Source organism: Oculina patagonica, chromosome 3, assembly GCF_052425735.1.
Source record: "Oculina patagonica isolate OP01 chromosome 3, crgOcupat, whole genome shotgun sequence".
NCBI classification, from domain to species: Eukaryota; Metazoa; Cnidaria; class Anthozoa; order Scleractinia; family Oculinidae; genus Oculina; species Oculina patagonica.
The window spans coordinates 10452228-10473155 of NC_135760.1; the positions used below are offsets into that span (position 1 = coordinate 10452228).

A 20928-nucleotide genomic window follows, 5' to 3' on the forward strand; every position below is an offset into this window, starting at 1 on the left:
TGCGACATATAATTTAAAAAAAAAATACTGTATTCAGAGAGGAAGCCACATCGGCTCTAGCTGGTTTTCATGCGGGAGGTCAAATTGGCATTTGGAAATGTTAGTTTTTCAGGAGGGAGGAAACCGGAGAAAAACCCTCGGAGCAAGGCGAGAACCAGCAACAAACTCAACCCACATATGGCACCCGGCCAGATTCAAACTCAGACCCCATAAGCTAAAATTCACCAACATAAACAACCTGCATTATAAAGAAAATGTTGACCTAGTAGATGACATGACAAGCTCAATCAGCTTTTTTGGAGGGCAAATAAAATAAGATTTCTTTTGTTTCATAGTCCACATGGGCCTCTGGTACAAGCTATGGCTTTTAATTTCTTCACTTAACACCTTACTGGCATTTTATATATTCCACTGATCAAAACATTACCGAGACAATAATATTATAGGCTTCATTCATGATGGTCACCAAGAGTGACCAAAATCCAATTTCTCCTCACTATTTTAATACTTTATTATGAGAAAAGGTTATAAGAATCAGTAAAAAGATCACTCAAGGGAAATTGCTTTGATCTTTTGAAAAATTCTCCCAACTGTTACTTCAAGAAAATGTATGAAGTTCAGTCAGGAGAATTTGTATGTGGATATTGAGACTTTTAAAATAGGTTAACTGTCTTGCAGCATATTGGCCTAGTAGGCAAAATCCTTAGTGGAGGTAAGACACAAAGAAAATCCATTAAGAGCAAAGGCAAAAAATCGATTGGTCGCCAAAGCCTTGCGTCCTAACCGAAAAGCTTTGCAACTGTACCACAAACACAACACGCCTGACGTAAAAGTTGTATGATACTATGTCTAGTGATACACCATGGTTGTAACAAAGTATTCAGATAAAAGCTCAAATCAATGTTAACAAGTGTTGTCTTCTTTTTAATTTCAACACTGCTAATTGAAGATCACTTTACAGACACTACAGGATTTTAGAACTGAAAAAAGAAAATGACAAGACAAAAGCTAAACACAAGTTTTTAAATCAGTAAGCATAATTATTATTTTTATAAGTATTATTGCTTTTTACAAGGATATATGTTAATTATGGTAATAATTTTTTGGAATTATGTATTAATATTATTTGACTGTATAATATGGTACATGGTCATGAATAAATCACTAAACATTTTAATTGTAAGAAAGGAATTATAACAAAAAAAACTTGAGGCACAGATCATCAAGCTCATAAACCTACATGACAGCATTTCTTTGAGTAAGTGTTGTCTACCTCAAATTATATGATAATATACAAAACCGAGCCTGCTTTTCTGGTCAGCTTGGTTGCTAAACAACATGAAATTTCTGTGACTTAACTTTAGCAAAGCATTAATGTTCCTTCAACATTGCATCTAAGTATCACTACCATTAGTCAGAAACGGCCGGCCAGCCCAGTAGTTGGGAATGTGAAGTGGGCCTTTATCACAGGATTTTCCCACACATCCCAGGAAGGGAACTCGCATATGAAAGGGGCAGGGATGCTCGTCGTCTCGCTTAGGGATGTAAATTTTGGATTTTTGGTCTCACTTAGGGTATTCTGGGCAAAACGCCAATATTGTTAGCCATAATGGTCTTGTTTAGGGCTGCACACAAAGAAATATACAAATATAAATTCTATTCTTAGTTTTTTGGTATCTTTTCGGGGTCATGAAAAGCTTGAGCCACAGCCAGATTGGTCTCTTTTAGGGGTTCTTTTCAAAATTTCCAATGAGCATCCCCACCCAGGCCTCAAATCCACCAACAGCAGTGTATAATAATTATTTATACAGTGACTGATTTACAAGATAAATTTGACTAATATACCAGTCTGGCCAGCCAATTCAGACTAATGATAACGGCCCTGATCTACTCATCAAACATGTCTTCTTTTTCTCTAGTTTCATTTTCCGGTAAATCTAACTAACATGTAGCTACACAAACAGGCAGGTGGGGGGGGGGGGAACTTGGAAATAGGGGGAAGGGGGTAGAAACTGTACAGGAGGCAGGAAAAAAAGGGCAGAAAACGAGATTCCTAAGGTGGCTAAACCAGAACAAATTGGGAGATTTTGTGCAACCTTGGCTAGTATTTTGCAATAGAAATAGTACAGAGGTGAGAGCCACTAAGGAGGGGGTGGAAGTCTGGGGTAAAAAGGTACAGCAAGCTGGAAGTTTAGATGTTCTGTTCACTTGCGCAAACAGCCTTCTTTTACAGCTACGCTACTGATATTGATTCTTGTTTTAGTCACATGCCTCCCTGGTGTTATTTAAGACTGCTCTGAAACATCCTGGTTACAATAAATAAACCAAACTGTATACTGCATTCTATACTGCATGCATGGAACTATCTCAGTTTTCCATAAAAAGCAAAATATATATATATTTTTTTTACCTTGACATTTTTTTGTGGTGTCTGCAATGAAAACAGGAAACAAGGTAAAAAACAATTAGGGGTACTGGCCATACAATTTGCCACCTTTGATTTTCCATGTGTCAGACAAGCAGTAATGGTGCATGCGACAAAAGAAGAACTTGTAAGTTCTGCCTTTTAAACAGAAAACAACTCTTTGTCAAGCTAATTACAATGTTATTAATATATAATTTCATAACAGTCATGTTATCTAGTAAACTAACAAACACTGTTCCTCTAAAGTAAAAGAAACAATTTCAGAGAACAGATCAGTATCTGCTGCTTGCCCTGGAAAAGTTTAAAGAGGGCCTCGATGGGGTTATGTGGTTAAACTTAGATAGCTGACAACTAGTCAAAGTTTTAACCATCAGCTGAGAAGTGGCATTTTTTAAACTGATAGGCAAAATCTACAAAATGTACTGAGTTGTAAGCAATGGGCTGCAATTTTAACTGATAGCTCAGAAATTGCTAAAAATGTCACTGATTACTAGGATTCAAGTACCCCCATCCAGGCTCTCTTTAAATATCCAACAGGAAGGTCTCCTATGTCCAAAACCTCTTCTCCCTTGTGTACAATAGCTATTGACTTAGTTAGGGGCTTACTTGCTTCCAAAATAATTTCCATAATATTTAACATAAAAAGTATAATTTTTGTCTTCAGTTCTAAGAGCTTTATATGTTTATTTTAAATTATGATGTTTATTACCCTTTTCACTTCCACTGTAATTAATTGGCTCTATCTTTTAAATCTGTGGATGAAACACTGCTAAAAAACTATGAATGTCATGAGCAGACAGCAGTACTTTTATGTGGTAATATTTATTATGATGTACAAGGAAGCTCTATGAAATCCAAGTGCGTGACCATTCAAATGAAAGCTACTGAGCAGTTCCTTCATGTGGTACTGTTTATTATGCTGTACAGACTAACTTAAAATTTAGGTCTGTGGATGAAACCCTGGTGTGTGACCAATCAAATAAAAGCTGTTGAGTAGTACTTTCATGTGGTGCTATCCACCCAAATAAAATATGGGTTAGTCTGGGAAGTGAAAGGAATAATGTTAGATTTAAATTGTTCATAAAATGTCTACAGATCTTCTAATAAAAACATATTTACTAGTTTGAGATTGTAATCTACTGAAAACGTTGTCACCAGTTGTTTAGCAGCTTTTGCGATGTCATAAGCACATTGTATGACCTGTTGAGTGAGGAACGCCATATCTACAGTGTTTCCCGGCAACACAGCACTCTTACACTCCACTTGCAATCTGGCGGCACTACTCTTCATCAGTTGAAGGTTTGGGAGGGCCACAGGTTTGTTAGCTTTGCTATTTAGTGTTACCCTCATTTTAAATAAAGTCTTTATTATTATATGAAGTGAGACGCGCATGCTGTCCACATCTGGTTCCTGTAAGATTCAACCATACATGGAATAAGTACCACAGAAGGGTCTTTCAAAAGACTGAGCCCATGGTTTTTGGAAGGGGATTTGCTAAGCAACAAAATGGAAGGGATGTCATTAAGCAATAAAATAGAAAAAATGTCTCGAAAGAAAAATGCCCTGTGGATTGACCGTGTTGGATCCAATACACACCTTTAAGTTGCCACGTATCCAGCGTGGTGACCTGATGGTGTAGTGGATATCACGCCTGTCTAGTAACAGGGAGACGCGGGTTTGAATCCTGCTCGGGGCATGTAATTTTTCTTTCATTTTCAGAGACGTGTGTCGAAAGCCTTCTGTAATTTATTTACATCTTTCTTTCTAGAAAGGATGTCGCTAAGTAACAAAATAGAAGGGATGTCCCTAAGCAACATAATGTGGCCTAACAGTGGCTGACATGAAAAAATACTTTAAAAACAAAATATCTTTAAATTAAACTTACCTCAGGAAATAAGCTAGCCATATCATTTACAGCAGTGAAAATATTACTTGAACAGGGAATGAAACTGAAATAAAAACACAAGTTGGTGAAAGACATTCATGATGGTGAAAATAATGTGGCATCTTTAATGAAAGTAGGCTTAAATTACCAACTGTGGGTTGTTCCATAGCAAATGTGAAAAGCTGATACTGTACATTTGACTCAGTGAAGTTGTTTAACCAGGATTTAACTTTATTAAATAACCCCACAATGACTTATTTTTCGATTTAACGAACCTTTGTACAACAAAGTCCTCGAAATAACGAACAATATTTTTCGTCCCAGTTACAGCAAAATATATGGAAAAGAACCTTGATATAACAAAACCTCGATATAGCGAACACATTTTGTCAGTCCCTTGGCCCTCCGTTATATCGAAGTTCCACTGTAATAGAAAATATTGAGTTCAGATGTTTACCAGCTGTGCCTTCCTGCCTGTGCTGACAGCAGCAGTTCTTGTATTTTCTTGGTGATCTGTTCCGTGCACCGTACCACATCTTCCTGTGATGGCTGCAGTCTAATATCTTTTGTGGCTTCATGAACTAAATCATCTACTGCGTGGATCAGCTTCTCAGCCTCCCGATCCCACTGTTCATCAAAAGGGCTGTCCGCTAGCAAAGAGAAAAGAAATTGACTTCAACTATAAATTTCGCAGTAAAATGACTTTGAATGGTGAACTTTAGAAATTTAAATTCAAAATAATGATTTCTGTTAAGTAGCCACACTTCAAGCTTGAGAGAACTTTTTTCTGACTTAATCCTTTGCCAACACAGACATGTAACCTTGAAAAAAATTGAACTTGGGACCAGAAAAAAAAAGAAAGGAAAAAAAACCATAGGCTCGATAGCACTGTGACAAGAAAACAAAAATAAACAATACTCACAAGAACTCATTCTTTCATGTTCCCTCATCTCTTTGACGTTTAGATATCTATGTTCTTCGTCTGGTTCATCTGGTGAGTCAGTCACATTATCATATGGATTAACTACTTTACTTCTACTCGCATCCCCGGTGTGAGATTGCCCCAGGGTGGTGGGCTGAGTTTGGCGATTTAGGAGAGAGCCTGGGGCAGCATATGGCTCTATGTTTCCGATATCCTCAAGATCATCTTCATCACTTGCATCTTGGAATGCCTGAGTTAATAAAATGGAAAATATGTGACTTGTTAAAAAAAAAATCTAAAGGAGTGTCATTTCACCGACACACACAACAGAGTAAAGAGACTTTAAAACTTATTTCAAGAATTCCCTGTATACGTTTCTATGTATCTACCAAGTCTCTTCCCCTTTGGCTATTATTTATATAGTTACAGATGTATGTTCTACTCACCGCAGGAGAAAAAACGTTATCATCACTTCCATTAAGAATTCCTAACTGACTCCTCAAATTTTTGTTTTCATCCTCTAATTTGTGAACCTATTAACCATTTATAAGAGAAATTTTAATCAGCAGAAATAAACAGTTGTAAGAGTAGAGTCAACACAAAGAGTAAGATGCTTGATATTTTGAACGAAACCCCAGAATAACCAAAACATCCAGCTGTGGGTCCAACTCATATAAAAAAATATTTTTTTCAATCCTCCAAATCTTCCTTCATGAATTGGTTAACTTAGAAATTAGTGACAAATTAGTAACAGACTGTTTATAGCCTTTATTTTACATCTTGACATTCTGTTAAAGGAACGATTGTCAATTGTAAACATTGTAGCTGTTGTAGCGTCACGGCAATTTTCGAAATAATATCTCCATTTCTATTTGGCGTAAATCGGTGATTAAAACGGTCAAACTATCTATATGAACACAGCTAGCTAGTAGAAGGAAAGGTGTTTAACGAAGTGTTAATGATGCGTTGTGAACTTGAACATTTTATCACTTTTTGCAAGATAAAGTTTCGGTCTGAGCGGTAATGTAGTCCGTAGTTCGGTCGAAGAATGGTAAACTTGAATGAATTACTTTTCACGGCTTGAGGGAATTAAACCGAAAACAATGGCTTGACAATCCCTATCAGTAACTATTGTTTCTTCACCGCGGTATACTGCGTCTTGCTTACTGCGGCGTTCGGTCACGTTCGTCCGAGACGAGGTTGAGCTTTCCGCGGTACCGCAGTGAGTTCACGGCACAACCGCGCGGCAAGGACGAGGTTTCGCCGCGTGCTTATGGGTAAGTAGTTTCGGGCAGTACTGTATGTCACGGTATTTTAAGTCATTTTTCTGATTACTTTCAAATAGAAGGAAACCTCGAAATACATTCTAATGTAGAAAAACACTAATGGAGTACTGGTTTCGACTGACAAAGATGAAAACAGATCATGATTGACAAACTTGAAAAAAATTGCCAATTTTTTCAGGATGCATTGTCTATGACGTAGCCCCTTTAAAAAACAACTTGTCTACAGTTCCCTTGCCTCTCGCTCCAACAGTGCCCAAAAGGTTTTGAGATTGTGTGACAAGTGTACCTTGTGGCCTCATTTAAAGTGATGAGAGATGTAAGGTTAAAATAAGGCAGACATCAAGTGCTTTGTTCTATTTGGATGAGACACCCAAAGGCAAATACAGAGAGACATGGCAAAGTATCATCTTGGATTTAAGACACAGAGGAAGGCAGTGGTTGTGGAAAGTGACAGGGCGGCTAAAGAGGAGAAAGATCAGTGACCCCAACTCTCTACACTTGTAATTATTTGGCATTCTGGGAGAGACAGAAACACTACCCACACCAGATCCCTCCCCTCAGGACTGTCCTGTGCTTTATTATAATGTCAGTAACAGCTCCTAACCGATGCCTGGAGGTTCTAAATTTCATGACTCTGATTTGCATTCACTTGAAGGAGCTGTTGAACACAAGCCTGAAAAAGTAACAAATAAATAACATTTATTATATAATTGTATATCTTTGTTTATGAACAGGCCTTTTGCAAGATTACTGACTCAGTTGCCCAAAATTCACCAATGTTCAATTAAAACTATAGATAACTTAATAACTAGTCTAGGCAACTGACCCCAAATTATCACTAACTTCTAACATGATCCCAGTTGATTGATTTTGAGAAGTCCACTTGAAGTTTCCTCATCTAGAACACAACCCCGTGTACAAAAATTCTCATTGTACTTTACTTACATTCGCTGTAGACAGAGCACTTTCAACTGCTAAATAACGCTCCATGGACACAGAGTCTTCTGCTAGAAAACTTGTAGTTGTTCCCTGTCAACAAAGTAGCGTAGTACCAGTTATGCTTGGGTCAATGTCTATGCAGACTGTTAGAACAGTCAACTTGCTTAATTGAACGTAAAGAAACATTTCAAAAGTGTTCACCTTTTCAATCTGCACTTTTGTGGTCATTTTTGATGGGTTCTGGAAAAAAAGGAAGTATATAATTATTTACTTTTAAGTAAGATAAAGATGCAGGTTAGTTTGAAGACTCAACACTTATCATTGGTTCTTTTTAATAAAATCTCATTAACAAAGATCCAAAGAAAAGTAGCACAAGCTAATGCACCATAAAAACACAAAAAATAGGAAAACAGACTATTAAGAACCAAGGTTTGCCAAGATTGGGGAGTTTTATTAAATAAAAAAATAATAATAAATGCATATTTCCTACTAATTGGTTATCCAGATGAAATTTGGCTTACTTTTTCAAGATGTACCATTTTCATAAGTTAATGTTAATAACTTGTTTACTGAAGTACAGTAGGAAGCGAAAATGTACCATGGTGGGAATAATAACATAATTTTATCACCTCTGGTGTGGATTCTTTATCAACTGGCTTCTCGTCTGAAGGTACTTCATCATATTCATGATCATAAGCATCTTCTTCAATTGGGAAAATATGCGACTCAACAAAACCTGGTTAAGGGAGATAGAAAGTAAATACTAACAAAGTCAAACCCTGTTTATACAGACACCTCATATGAGCACTGAGGACATCGAGTCATGAATGGTCCCAGACATATGCAAACATGATATTTGAAATCTCTCATAAGTGGACACCTCTCCTAAAAGGAACCCTACTTACAGTTGGTTCAACTGTATAGGCAAACGCTGTTAATACAGACACTGTATGTACAGACCACAAGTGTTTGCTTTACTGAGGTGTCTGAGAGTTGAGAGAGTGAAGCTTGAACAAGATAAATGACTTCAAACTTTTGGGTGTCATCACTAGTGAGGCAAAAGAAGATTGAAAAAACAAAACCCTGAGTTCACATACCTTGTGCGAGGTCAGGATTGGATCCCTGTTCTCGTCGTCTTGCATCATTCAATATATCAATAATTAACGCTGCAAATTCTTTGGCATTAAACAATGCCAACTTCTGTCTACCCTGCAAGACAAGTTTTTTACAGATGAATTTTTATGCGACCACCAGTCATATGTGACAACCAACCGTACATGTGAGTCACGACTGCTTTTCCAAAATTCCAACATGATTCTGTTTGTCAGAACACTATAGTTGGAACTCTCATATTAAGCAACCTTGTCATTTTATTTGCTTCATCACAACGCTAACAGTATTTGCAACTTGGAAATTACACTGGGCAAACTAAAATCTCTTCAAATTACTAGGCAGCCTTTTGAAATGCATTTTCAATGGATTTTGTGCCTCTGAAACAACTACAAAGAATCATTTAAAATTTATATCCCTTGTGGTGTGCCTTCTCAAGATCTTATATGTGACCACCTTCCATAGGCAAACACATAGGCTAGACACTGTTGATGGTCACTTATGCATACCTGCCAACTCTCCAGATTTTCCCGGGAGTCTCCAAGTTTTTCATTAAATCTCCCGGTCTGATTTTCGGAGTGTATTCATACATTGTTTTAAATGATCTCCTTACAATGCAAAGATTTCTGGACATCTCCAGATTTTTGTACTCTGGGGGTTGGCAGCTATAGGTTCCTACCCACATCAGTGTAAATTTTCAACCTTGTAAGTCTGTGAGTTTGAAAAAGTCTTATTTATACTGTTTGTCAACTTACCTGGTTTCTAATGTTGTAGGGAACGATGGATTAACAGGAAGGAATGGTACTGTGATCGTATCACTAACAAGAGCACTGTGATTCTGTGTAGCTAGCCAAACTGATAATACATAATGTGTAGAAGAACAAATAAATAACATAAATTTAATAATTACCACAATCTTGGACAAAACTGTTGAGGCAATTGTACAAATTCATGTAAAAAATACGGTAACCTCTCCCCATGTTGGAACAATTAAAACCCCTACTCCTCACCCGCCCCCCCCCCCCCAGAGGGGGAACACAAGATATTTTGAGGGAAATGTTGTGATGATATTGCTTTTTGAAAGATAATCTGGATTTGTCTCAACAGGTTTTGACCAGGATTGTACATAGCTTAATTTAAAGACAAGTCAAGAATAGAAATCTTCCTTCACACACGCTGCAACGGAAATGATCAATACATTGCTATACAGTTATCAGTTTAGTGTTTTTGATTGGTTGTTATTGCACATGAAAACTCAGCAAAAACTGATTAAAGACAATACTGTTAGTCAGGGTCTTAAAATAATTGAGGAGAACGTGCTGCCTTTGTTATTACATCTGCAAATGGTTAGGCGTTCTAGTCTTCTCGGATAAGGACGATAAACCGTAGGCCCCGTCTCCTGCATCTTCAGTGTTACAATCAGCAGGGGACGTTAAAGAACCCACACACTCATCGTAAAGAGTAGGGCATGGAGTTCCCGGTGTTACAAGTGGTCTGTTCTATTCTATGGGTTGGGTGGTGGGGTGAGATCATACACATGGACGGATAGCAGCTGCCAAAGGCGCCTGATATGCTGATGTCCGGTCTCATCCAATAAAATTCTAACTGTGAAGCGCATTGAGCTTTGTAAATGCGCTATATAAGCACCTATATCATTCATTCATTCATTCATTCAACCCTGTAAATACAGCATGTCAGGGGAACAGAATAATTCAGGTCCAATGCTAGACACCTCTCAGTGACGGATCCAGACCTTCAGATAAGGGGGTTGGGGGTGGGGGGGAGCAATCATCCAGACCCTAGAATAAGGTGGGGGGGGGGCATTCTCGAAAAAAATTTTCTTGGCCGTACGGGCCTCTATTTGGTCTAAAAATAAGGTGGGGGCCCAGGCCCCTCCCCTATATCTGCTACTGCCTCTAACCAGAAAACAATTTGACTCAAACCATCCATGTGACCTGGAAAAATTACTGCTTATAGCTGATTGGATCACCATTACATAATTTAAAGTTCAAAAATAAAAAATTAAAATTTTCCGTTCTCATTCCTCTCAATTATGACACTCTTTATATGTGGCTGTCCTGCACTTATTACTGTCCTTATTTCTAATAATTTTACAACCAATAATAATTCGAGGACACAAATTTCATTTAAAACTTTCATTTCTTGTTTTCTTAAAAAGAGGAGAATTAATTGAATTAATTAATTAACAACAAAGGAATTGACATTAAACATTGTTTCCATTCACTTTACAAAGGGTTAGCTTAAAGTGACCAAGTGCTGGACAAAAGCAGCTACAGTGCAGCTATTGTGACTGGAGCCACTTAGGATCACTCACTTAATAGGCAACAAAAACCAGACCACATTAATTTTTAGAAATGGAGACAGAATTCCAACTTCCGTTGTTTAGACCAATTTACATTTCCAGGGAATATCTATACCCTATACCCACCACACTGGGTATTTTGAGGGGTGGGTGGTTTAAAAAACCATTGAAAGCTTTGAAAGAAGTACAAAGCTAAACTTGAATTACCAGAGAGGTGGGTGGGAGGTCCAAACCAAAAGCTTTCCATGTGAGAGAATAATACAATCAGAATTAAAAGTGCAAACCAATCTTTTAGCTCGGAATAAAGTTTTGAAATATTTTGTCATTGGTTTTCATTGTGGAGTCCAAGAAGGGCTCCTTTTACAGGTACCAGACAAATAAGAACACACTGTAACTTTAACCATTGTTTGTGAATCTTTGTATTTTGGTGCAGCATTGTAATTTTACTTGTCTTTTGTTTCTATTATTTTACGTCATTTGTGTCTAGTACACAAAGAGGCAGTCCTAAGTAGCGCAAGTTACATTCACATAGTCATATTGTAATTTTAAACCTCTCTTTACATTTTATAACAAATTCCAGTAAACAGGTTTTGAAAATAAATTCACTGATTACCTCAGGAAAAACATTTGGACTGAAAACCAAATTCTCCTAACAGAATTCAAAGAAATGCATTTAAAGAACAAAGTAGAGTTTAAAGCTGACCTGAGACTGCCTAAGAGTTTAATTCTCTGACAGAGAGAGCTGAATGATTTTTGCGAGCTCCTCCTCTTCTTGTTTTCACAGCCTTTCATCTTCCTCTAGTTGCTGCTCAGACAGTGCCATGGCCAACTGCAGGTCTTCATCATAGACGACAGCACCATCACCTTCCTGTCTTTCACCAGGAGGGTTTTGTGTGGATTCATCTCCTTCAATGCCACTTTCTCTCATACTTTCTCTGATAGCACTGCAAACAAGATGGTAAAGGTAAAGTCTGTGTCCGAGCCATGCATGAGGCTCATACAGCCAGAGCTTATCCCGGTTTTCGTAGCATTAAGCGACTAGAAGTATTGCTACTCCCCCCTGGATGGGATGCTAGTCCATCGCAGGGTTACCCCCCAGCAGTAAATTCGCCGGTACCCATTCATACACCTGGGTGGAGAGAAGCACTGTGAGAGTTAAGTGTCTTGCCCAAGAACACAACGCAGCGCCCCGGCCAGGCCTCGAACCCGGGCCGTTCGACTCGGAGTCGAGCGCGCTAACCATTAGGCCACCGCGCCTCCCCTACTGCAAACAAGAACATTGTGTTTTGTTATAACAGTTTTCCTCTAAAAGCGCACAACTCATTGGCTACTTCAAGGTCACATGACTTTAAACAATTATAAAACTGTTTCCTGATATTTTTTAATAGTACGTAAGTAAATATTAAAGAAGTGTTTCTTTTTCTGATATTGCCTAAAACAGCATTTTCAAGCTTCTTGATTTTGAAATTTGACCCCCTTGTGGCTTGTGACTTTGGCATTTCTCAGTTGCCTTGGTTGTCAAAAAAGTCTGGCTGTGGGCCTGCGTATATTATTTACACACACAATTGTACCACAAGGAGTTCATTTGTCATTGCAAGGGTTACAGCATTACCGTTGAAGTTCATCATCTTCCACCTGCCGACTGTCCCTCAAAGCCTGTAACCTTATCATCTGCGCAGGGTCTTGCTGATATTCCAGCAAGCTCTGCTGTATTGCTAGTTGCAGCATCTCATCTTCTTCATCTCTAAGGGGAGCTATGAAATAACACAGCAAGGTAAAAAACAGCACAGACTATACTTATACACAAGTTTTTAAGGTCATTAAACAAAATTCCCCAAATCCAGAACTTTGCACCCCGGGAGCAGGGGCCATAGAATACTGGTGAGAGTGCCGCTTGCCTCCCACCGATGTGGTTGGGTTTGATTCTGGATCAGTGACACATGGGTCAAGTTTGTTGTTGGTTTTTCACTCCTTGTTCCAAGGGTTTTTCTTCAAGTTAGGGGGCTCTTCTTTTTCTCCCTCCACAAATAAAGAAACATTTTCTAAATTCCAATTTGTTGTAAGTTGTGAAAAGGCCGGGCTCCAACAGGATACCTCTGGGATACCAGCTTTTAATGCTTAAAACCATTTTAAAAAATTTCCAAAAAAAAAGCTGATTGTGGCTTCCTCTCTCTATAATAAAATTATAGAAATTAATCAATTATTTTTTAGTCACTTATGCTACCTACCCACAGGCTGATCCAAATTAATCTCTCTGTAGCCTGCTGGTGCCTCAAAACAAGTGGACTCTATGACACACCTAGCTGCCATCCCGGCGGCAGCAGTGGATGGCTCTTCCTCTTGCCCAGCTGGAGTCTCACTGTCCTCGTCAATCTCTTTGATGTCAGCCTTAATAGCATGCACTCCAGCTATGGCTGACTCTCCACCACCAATATTGCCAAATGTCACCTTAGCATTCAGAACATGGAACAGCGGAATCTCTAAAAAGAACATTAAAACCATGGTTGTATAAAGAAGCAGTTATTAAATGCAACTATCAATGTTAAGCCATGGGGAGGGGGCATAGGCAGGGGTCTTTGGCAACAAGAACTGTTAAAAAAATAAAAAATGAAGAAACCCTAAGGCTAACACTGATTTGTATTTGTAGCCCTAGTTGCACTGGTATGTAAGTAATTGATAAGTAGAGTCTCATAATAATAATAATTAATTAATTAATATACAATTGCAATTAGTGTAAGTAATGTAATAATTGTATTGTAAGTATATCCAGTAAGTATGTAGGTCTGTCCGAATGTAAGGGAACGTAGCTGTTTTTTCGTGTTTTGCAATTAAAATAAAAAAAAAAAAAAAAAAAAAGGCAGGGGTCTTTGTGTTCAAATGTCCCATCCCAAGCAGTAGTGTACCCAGTAGATGGCTAGTACCCTAAGGGGTATTATAAATATAATATTACTCTCGTTATTTGTTCTGTTGTTCTCTCAAAGGGTAGGGAGCCATTCATGAGAGACCTTGCAAGAACTAATTTTACAGGCTTTTAGCCAGGTGGGAGTCCTGGAGTCCTACATGTATGGACGGCCACTTTTCAGAGAAAATTAATGAATATATGTATACAGAGGGTTGCTTTGGCAAATTTGTTTTTGCACTCATAACTCCAGAAAAATACCTTGCATGCTCCTCAGGCCCTTCTATGGGGACAAAGTCAGGCCTTATAAAAATTTTGAACTCCCACTTTTTAAATCCTGGCTAAAAGCCTGCTGTTACACAACCCACCCAGGGCATTTGTGAATGGTCAAAAGAGGACTCTCTAAGCTTGAACAAAATTCTCTCAAATGAATGTTTGTTCCCAAGCTCATGCAGGCCTGACTTAGTTTGTGGATAACAAATATTCAATGTGCGGAATGCTTACATCAAACAGAATCAGTAGTCAATAACATTTAGTTTTCGACAACGTATAGGGACAACAAAATAGCTATAGTCTGTGGCCATGGAGGCCCTAACTCAAAATCCAGGCTCAAAATCAAAATTACAACTTAAACTTGAAACCTAAACAGAAGTTCATAAGTTTAATATGCTTGATATCTGGGAACAACAGTAGAAAACTCTCCCAGCCTAGGGCAAGAAACCTGTTATTGCACTTGTTCCTGTTCCTGTACTGTACCTATTTTGACAGGGAATCCTGCTGGTAAATGTAATGCAATGAAGTCCCTCAGCTTGGCAAAATGAGTGTTGCTGATTGCCTATATTGTGAAACAAAAGAATAATAAAGACTCCAAATTACAACTTTTCAAAATTTTTGTTTGTATATTGTGAAAGTCTGGGTGAGAGCAGTTCTGAAAAGAACTGTTGTTGGTGTCTGACATTTCAACAACCTGAGCAGAAGTCATCTTCAGAGTCAAGTGATAAGTTGTTTGTAAGTTGATAACAGGAAAAGGTGAGTTTACCGGGTAAGTCTGTGTTCGAGTCTGGTGGCCCATCAGGCCAAAGCTTATACCAGTTTCAGTTGCATGAAGCGACTAGGAGTATTTTATACTCCTTCCCCTGAAACTGGTTACGATCTTAACATATGAAGTTTGCCCGGGGGGGGGGGCACCCGCTGTATTTTTGGGTGGGGGTGTGCCGCTGGGAATTTGAAGCCCTTAACCCTATACCAGACCATGTTCAGCTGATTTTTGCAACCCTATACTAGACTAGACACTGAAAATCCCTACCCTATCCCAGACTTGCATTTTGTTAGAACTGTATCATTATCAGTGTTTTAATGGAAAACCATCTGTGAACAACGATGCCGCGATGATTTTATTTACGTTTAGGAAAGCCTCTTTCTCTTCCGAGTTTCTGGACTATATTCGTCACACCGTCGATCGGTAAATGCTACCCTTTTTAAATGCTACCCTTTTCTAGACCAAAACTCTTTGATTTCTATACCCTATCCTAGACTAAACTGCTTGAAAACCATACCCTTCACAGCGGCACATACCTATATAGCTCATGTATGGGAGTGCCCCCCCCCCCCGGGAAATTTGGCAATTCAGTGGAGCCTAAACATGCATACGCAGCGCCCTTTTCCACTTTGTTGCTAGTACACGAAATATTGAGAAAAGTGAGGTGGGAATTCAAATGTACTGTACATACAGTTGTGAACTTCAAATTTAAGTTCTATTCTCGCTGCATGGTTCTTGATGGAAAACAATGTTAAGGAGGGGGAAGAAAGGCAGCTGTATAACCTTAATTACGACAACAAAAAGCTTCTAAAGAGTATATTTGAGAGTTTTGTCCAGGACTGTAGGGGCTATAACGTTACCTCTACTCACCAGCAATTTAATTATCGGTAGCACTTGTTCCCGAAGAGATAAGGGGTGCTTATCACACATTGATATTGTTGCTTTAAACTTCTGCTTCTTGACTGACACTTCTTTCAACTTTCCAATATCTTTGTTTTGAGAAAGAACTATTATTTTTAATAATTATTACTTTATTTAAAAAAAAATACAAAAGTGGAATAATGTATATTGTACATAGTGTACATGACTTCACAATAATTTATGCTGTATTCAGTACAATAGCCAGAGGAACACAGTTAAACTTACTAATTATTTTTCTAAACCGATGTGTTTCTGCTAAAAATGCCCCCTTTTGCAATGTATTATTGCTAGTAAACACTCCTATTTAAAAAAGGCTCTGTTACTGGTCAATAAGCACTCCTACTATAAAAGAAATAATAGAATTATTATTCTATTTCAATAATTAGATTACTGGTAAGTAACTTCTATTTCAATGGCATTGCCATCAGCGTACTACACTACACTAAAATCATATGGTTCTTCTACCTTCCATGCATGCTGCTCAAATCATTCCTACATTTTTATTTATAAATTAAAGAACTGGTCTTTTCTGGATTAAAAGAGTTTTCAGAAAACAATGATTGGACCAGCAACTACCCGGTTAGTATTCTGATTGACTTATCCAAGTATTTAACTTCCTGGTATGGTGTACTCATGATAAACTTGTCTAAGACAATGATGTATTTAAAAATTCAAAACATGATTTAGTTCCGCTTTACTTAATATACATTACAATAAGGACATGATATACATCGAAGCTCCGTAGCGGACACCCCAGGACGCGAAAAAAGTGTCCGTACGGAGCTGGCCGCACGAGAATGGTTCTCGTGAGCGGCCACTGAGGTGTAGGGGAATATGGCCGTTACGGCCCCAGAACACGACGGAGGAGCGAAAAGAGAAGGTACTCTAAAAAATGACCAACGAGTGAGAAAAAAAGAAAAGAGGTTTCAGGATTTCCTTGGGTCGTCCGCTTACGGGAGCTTAAAAACAAAGAAAAAGTCAAAGTCGTCATCTCTGAAAGTGTCCGCGGCCGCTTACGGGAATGACCGCTTACGAGAATGTAAAAATACAGAGTTTGTATGGGAGTTAAAACAGGGTTTCAAACAAGGAAGCCGAAGAGAGCGTCCGCTACGAGAGTGTCCGTTAAGAGAGCTTTGACTGTATATTTATTTTCTGTTACATGTATTGTCTTACCTCTTGTATTTGCTTCTGGGGTGGGATTAAAGTATTCCTCTATGCTCATGTGGTAAGGGTTAGTAGATGAAGGGTCTAAAACAGATCCAGTTTGCTCATCCTGTGGACAACATTATTAAACAAGTCATTCAAGTACATTCTATAACCTTTGCAATTAAATGATATTGTACACAGTTGCATGCATGGTCAAAACAATGCAAACAAACAGTCGGACATTGGCCAACCAAAATTTGCTCATGTCCGACAAAATCCCAAGTGTGGTCAGACATCATGTCCGACAATTTTTAATTTTTTGATCATAAATCATTAATTTTACGGCAATGGTGAATGAAAATCTGTCTGACCACTATTTTGTTTTGTCCCACAAAGGTGGTGTCTTTAGTTAGTAGGACATAATCCTTTCCAGTGAAAAAAATATTTGCAGCCCTAATGTAGGTCAGACAAAATGGAATAACAATTATTCTATTCAGCAGTGTTTCCAATTGGAACTGAGCAACAACTCATGGAACAATCTACAAATCTCTGCACAAGTGTCCTCAGTATGCAACGTCAAATTTCAGTCTTTTCTCTTTGAGGGAGGGAGGGACGAAGATTGACAAAACTGACTGTGATCATCAAGTGAACAGTTAGCATGTGGTCGAAATCAGATGATTTACCTCTAAATTACTTGTCAAGTTTTCCTCCTCAATACCCAATAGTGTTTGTAGACCATTTGCAGTAAATGAATCATTTGTATCTGTCAAATGAAAGATTTAAGAAGTAGTACTTAGTCACCTCTTGCTTTAACATTTTTTTAAAGCAAAACCCATTGCATCAGATCGGACTCGGTTTGAGTTCTCAAATTTTCTCAAATAATAGCCATACTTATTTTCTAATGATCATCCTGGATTCCCCCCTCTTACCTTAACATATTTTAAGTAATTGCCACCCTTTAATTATTCCTTATTGCCCTAAATCCCTTGAATAATCAACCCCTCTGTTATTTACAATTATCCTGTGGAATTTCACGGAATATCACCTAATACTTAGCTGACAAGGCCGTAGGCAATATTTCGCAGACAATATTTCGCAGGATTGAGCAGGATAACTGTTATATTACTGAACAAACTGTCAATCAAACACATTTTGCAGGGGGAAAAACTGTGGTTAATGTAGCACTTTGCAACTTCGGATGAATCTTGGCAACCTGTGTATATATATTGCAGGATATCTGTTATGCACGGATAACACACAACAATTATTCTGACCATATAATTATGGGCAACATGTACATTTGGTGAATAACAACAATAAATACATGTAAAGATAAAACTCACTTTGTGCTGCCTGTTTGTCCTCGGCATTCAGATGTTCCACTCTTGTCTTAGTAAGCACTTCAACTCCACTGGCAGTGTACACCTTACATTCAAATCCATTCACCACCTCAGTTTTGTCCCCACCCCAGCCCCACATGGTCTTGTGCCTGAAGACAAAACAAAAATATTTTATTTTCTGCTTTAATTTGTTTTTTTGGAAAACAAGAATAATTGGTGTGTGCCACTGGGAGGGGGTTTGGATTTCAAGCAGTTTTAATTAGTAGTAGAGTCCCAGTGGCAAACTACTGACAGATTCAGCAAAATAAGTAAATTTCTTATGCTTTTTTATAATAAATATAAAAATTATGTTAGTCTGTATCAGTCGGGAGAATAAGAACAGTTTTAGCAAACCTTCGTTGAAGCACTCATAGAATTCTGAATTATTTCATCCAATCGAAAAAAGCATGAGCACTCACGAGTACTCCAAAAGCAATCACGCATACACTACAAATATGTCATGTTACTTAGCAACTTCTGGGAAAAAACTGTGGGCTCAGTCACTTCTTGGAGAAGTGATACCGCAATCAAATGGCACATGTTCCTCCGACTGGTATAATTAAACAATGTTACGGTGTACATTGTAACGTTTACAATCCTGTTTTGCCTTTCCTTCAGTGCTGCTGAATCTAATGCAGCCACTTAAATTCTGACAGACTAAGGGTTTTCAAAATGATGCGGCAACTATCAAAGTTACACTGAAAATCTGATCATTATTATGTTGCCTAGCTGTTACTCTGGTCATAGCAATAGTCCACAAAAAAGTTTGATGTTGTCTCAGCTGCATACTCTTTCAGTTGCTGACATCTACTTTGTTGAAAACATTTTTTGCAAAATTAAAAAAAAAAAACGGTCAACTGAACACACATCTTTGATTACCTGGTAAATGCAATATTATCTGTGTTGAGCATTGTGGCAACTGCAGGTGTTGTCAGTCTGGCATTAATGGCATCATCTGATGGTTTCAGACCCTCCAGATCACGAAAATCTTCTCTACAAAAACAAGAATTCAAAGCAATAAATTCAATATATTCAACACAAACATTATGTCACTCATATGGAGACTCGACTCTGCCCTATTAGTATCCATCTATTAAATAAAGTTTGACAGATTTCATGCCCACCAATTTAAGCAATTGAGAAGAAGCCCTGAACTGTTTTCAGGTTTCTAATCTCCTCTAGCTTTAGTTGGTGGGCTCACAGTAACAACCGACTCATTGCATGGTAATTACAGTCAAAATAGTCAGCCTGTGCCGCGTATGATTCAGGAATAGTTTTGATTAACGGCGAACGGATTGCATTAAGAAAGGTTTGTTTCAAACATTCAAATTCAATTTGAATATTGGAAATCAACCAACCGTAAACACGTGCACACGTGAACCTGTCAAAAATTAACCAATCAAAGTAAAACATTCTACAAGTAGAGCTTTCATACCCATTTACCACTCAGTGCTCAGAAAGTGTCCTTTCTCTACAAATTATTTAGAGTAACTACATAGTATGTGTTACATATTAATTTATTTTATAGTATTACCATAATTCTTAAACAAAAGAAAAATACAAATGAAACTAGTTTACCTGAAGTTCATTTTAAACTGCAACATAATATAATGTACCTGATTCGCAGGGTCTCCCTGAAGTACCTCTTTTTCTCATGGTCAATCTCTAAAAATTCTCCTCCATCAGCTAAAAACAAATAAAAACCATAAACAAAAATCAATGTTGTCTGAAAGCCGTGCAAAGTAGATCACAATCAACAAGGTCGCAGTCTAAAGGCTGGCTAAGGGTTAATAATTATTATTGATAGCTTCCACAAGTAAAATAAAAAAAATTACCACTTCTCCCAAACTGACAAGAGAAAAGAGTGTCAAGTACTTTTTTATTAATACAGAGTTGAGTGTCAGGATTCCCCACAAAAGTCTAAAATGTGAAAATCTTAAAACTGCACTTGTTGGCCTCAGAAAAGATATCAAACTTTAATCTGCAGGGGCTTAACTCAAGGTGGCGTGTTCTCGCTAATCAGAAGATCGGTTACCGGAAGTAGAGTAACGGTTCTTAGAAGTTGCCATTCAACAGGGTTGCCTTAGTTACTTCTGGATATGTACATGTACCATGTTTAAAGCTTGTGAAGCATTGTCAATATCTCCCTCAAACTCTTTTTTAAGTGATAAAATTATTTATTAATAAATTCTTATTTAACAGCCTTTTCTAATAATTACCTCCACCTTTAAAAACATAACTCCTGTTTCCTCTCTGCCAGTCATTCTGGTCAAACCCGATAAGTGTGGTGTCTGCTCGTACATTTGCACCTGCAATTGACAAAAGCTATGATTATTGCAGAAATAATTTGACAGGGCTGATATAAAGAACTGCAATGAACCAGCATCCCATCTAGCTAGTAGGGTCATGTAGGTCTTAACTAAGGATTAGTCATTTCATGTGAGAATAACCAGCACAAGTCCTTCTAGCATGGACCAACTTTCCCCTAGAATAAACTGTTCTGACTCACACACTGAATGCCATTTGCCTGCCACACAAGAACACAAAAACAGAGTCATGGGACAAGCGTAACACAAGACATTCTAACTCGGGCCCAGTCCCCACCTCAGTGTGTGAGAACCTCATTTCTTGCCTCTTCTCAAGCTCAGCCAGCA

General features: G+C 38.0%; 1 protein-coding gene and 1 pseudogene across 12 annotated transcripts in view; one reads left to right on the top strand and one right to left on the bottom strand.

Moving 5' to 3' along the window:
* LOC144646530 (ankyrin repeat domain-containing protein 13B-like) overlaps window positions 1-20928 on the top strand; it is a 207926-nt gene that overhangs the window by 105124 nt on the left and 81874 nt on the right. The window lies entirely within an intron of this gene.
* On the bottom strand, window positions 1020-9547 carry LOC144645832 (ARF GTPase-activating protein GIT1-like; annotated as a pseudogene). Its single transcript, XR_013569340.1, has 12 exons — window positions 9478-9547; window positions 9323-9422; window positions 8555-8666; window positions 8087-8193; window positions 7659-7697; window positions 7464-7547; window positions 7123-7191; window positions 5679-5765; window positions 5233-5482; window positions 4768-4960; window positions 4311-4374; window positions 1020-3835 (listed from the first exon to the last, which is right to left on the bottom strand). The product of XR_013569340.1 is annotated as an ARF GTPase-activating protein GIT1-like (transcript).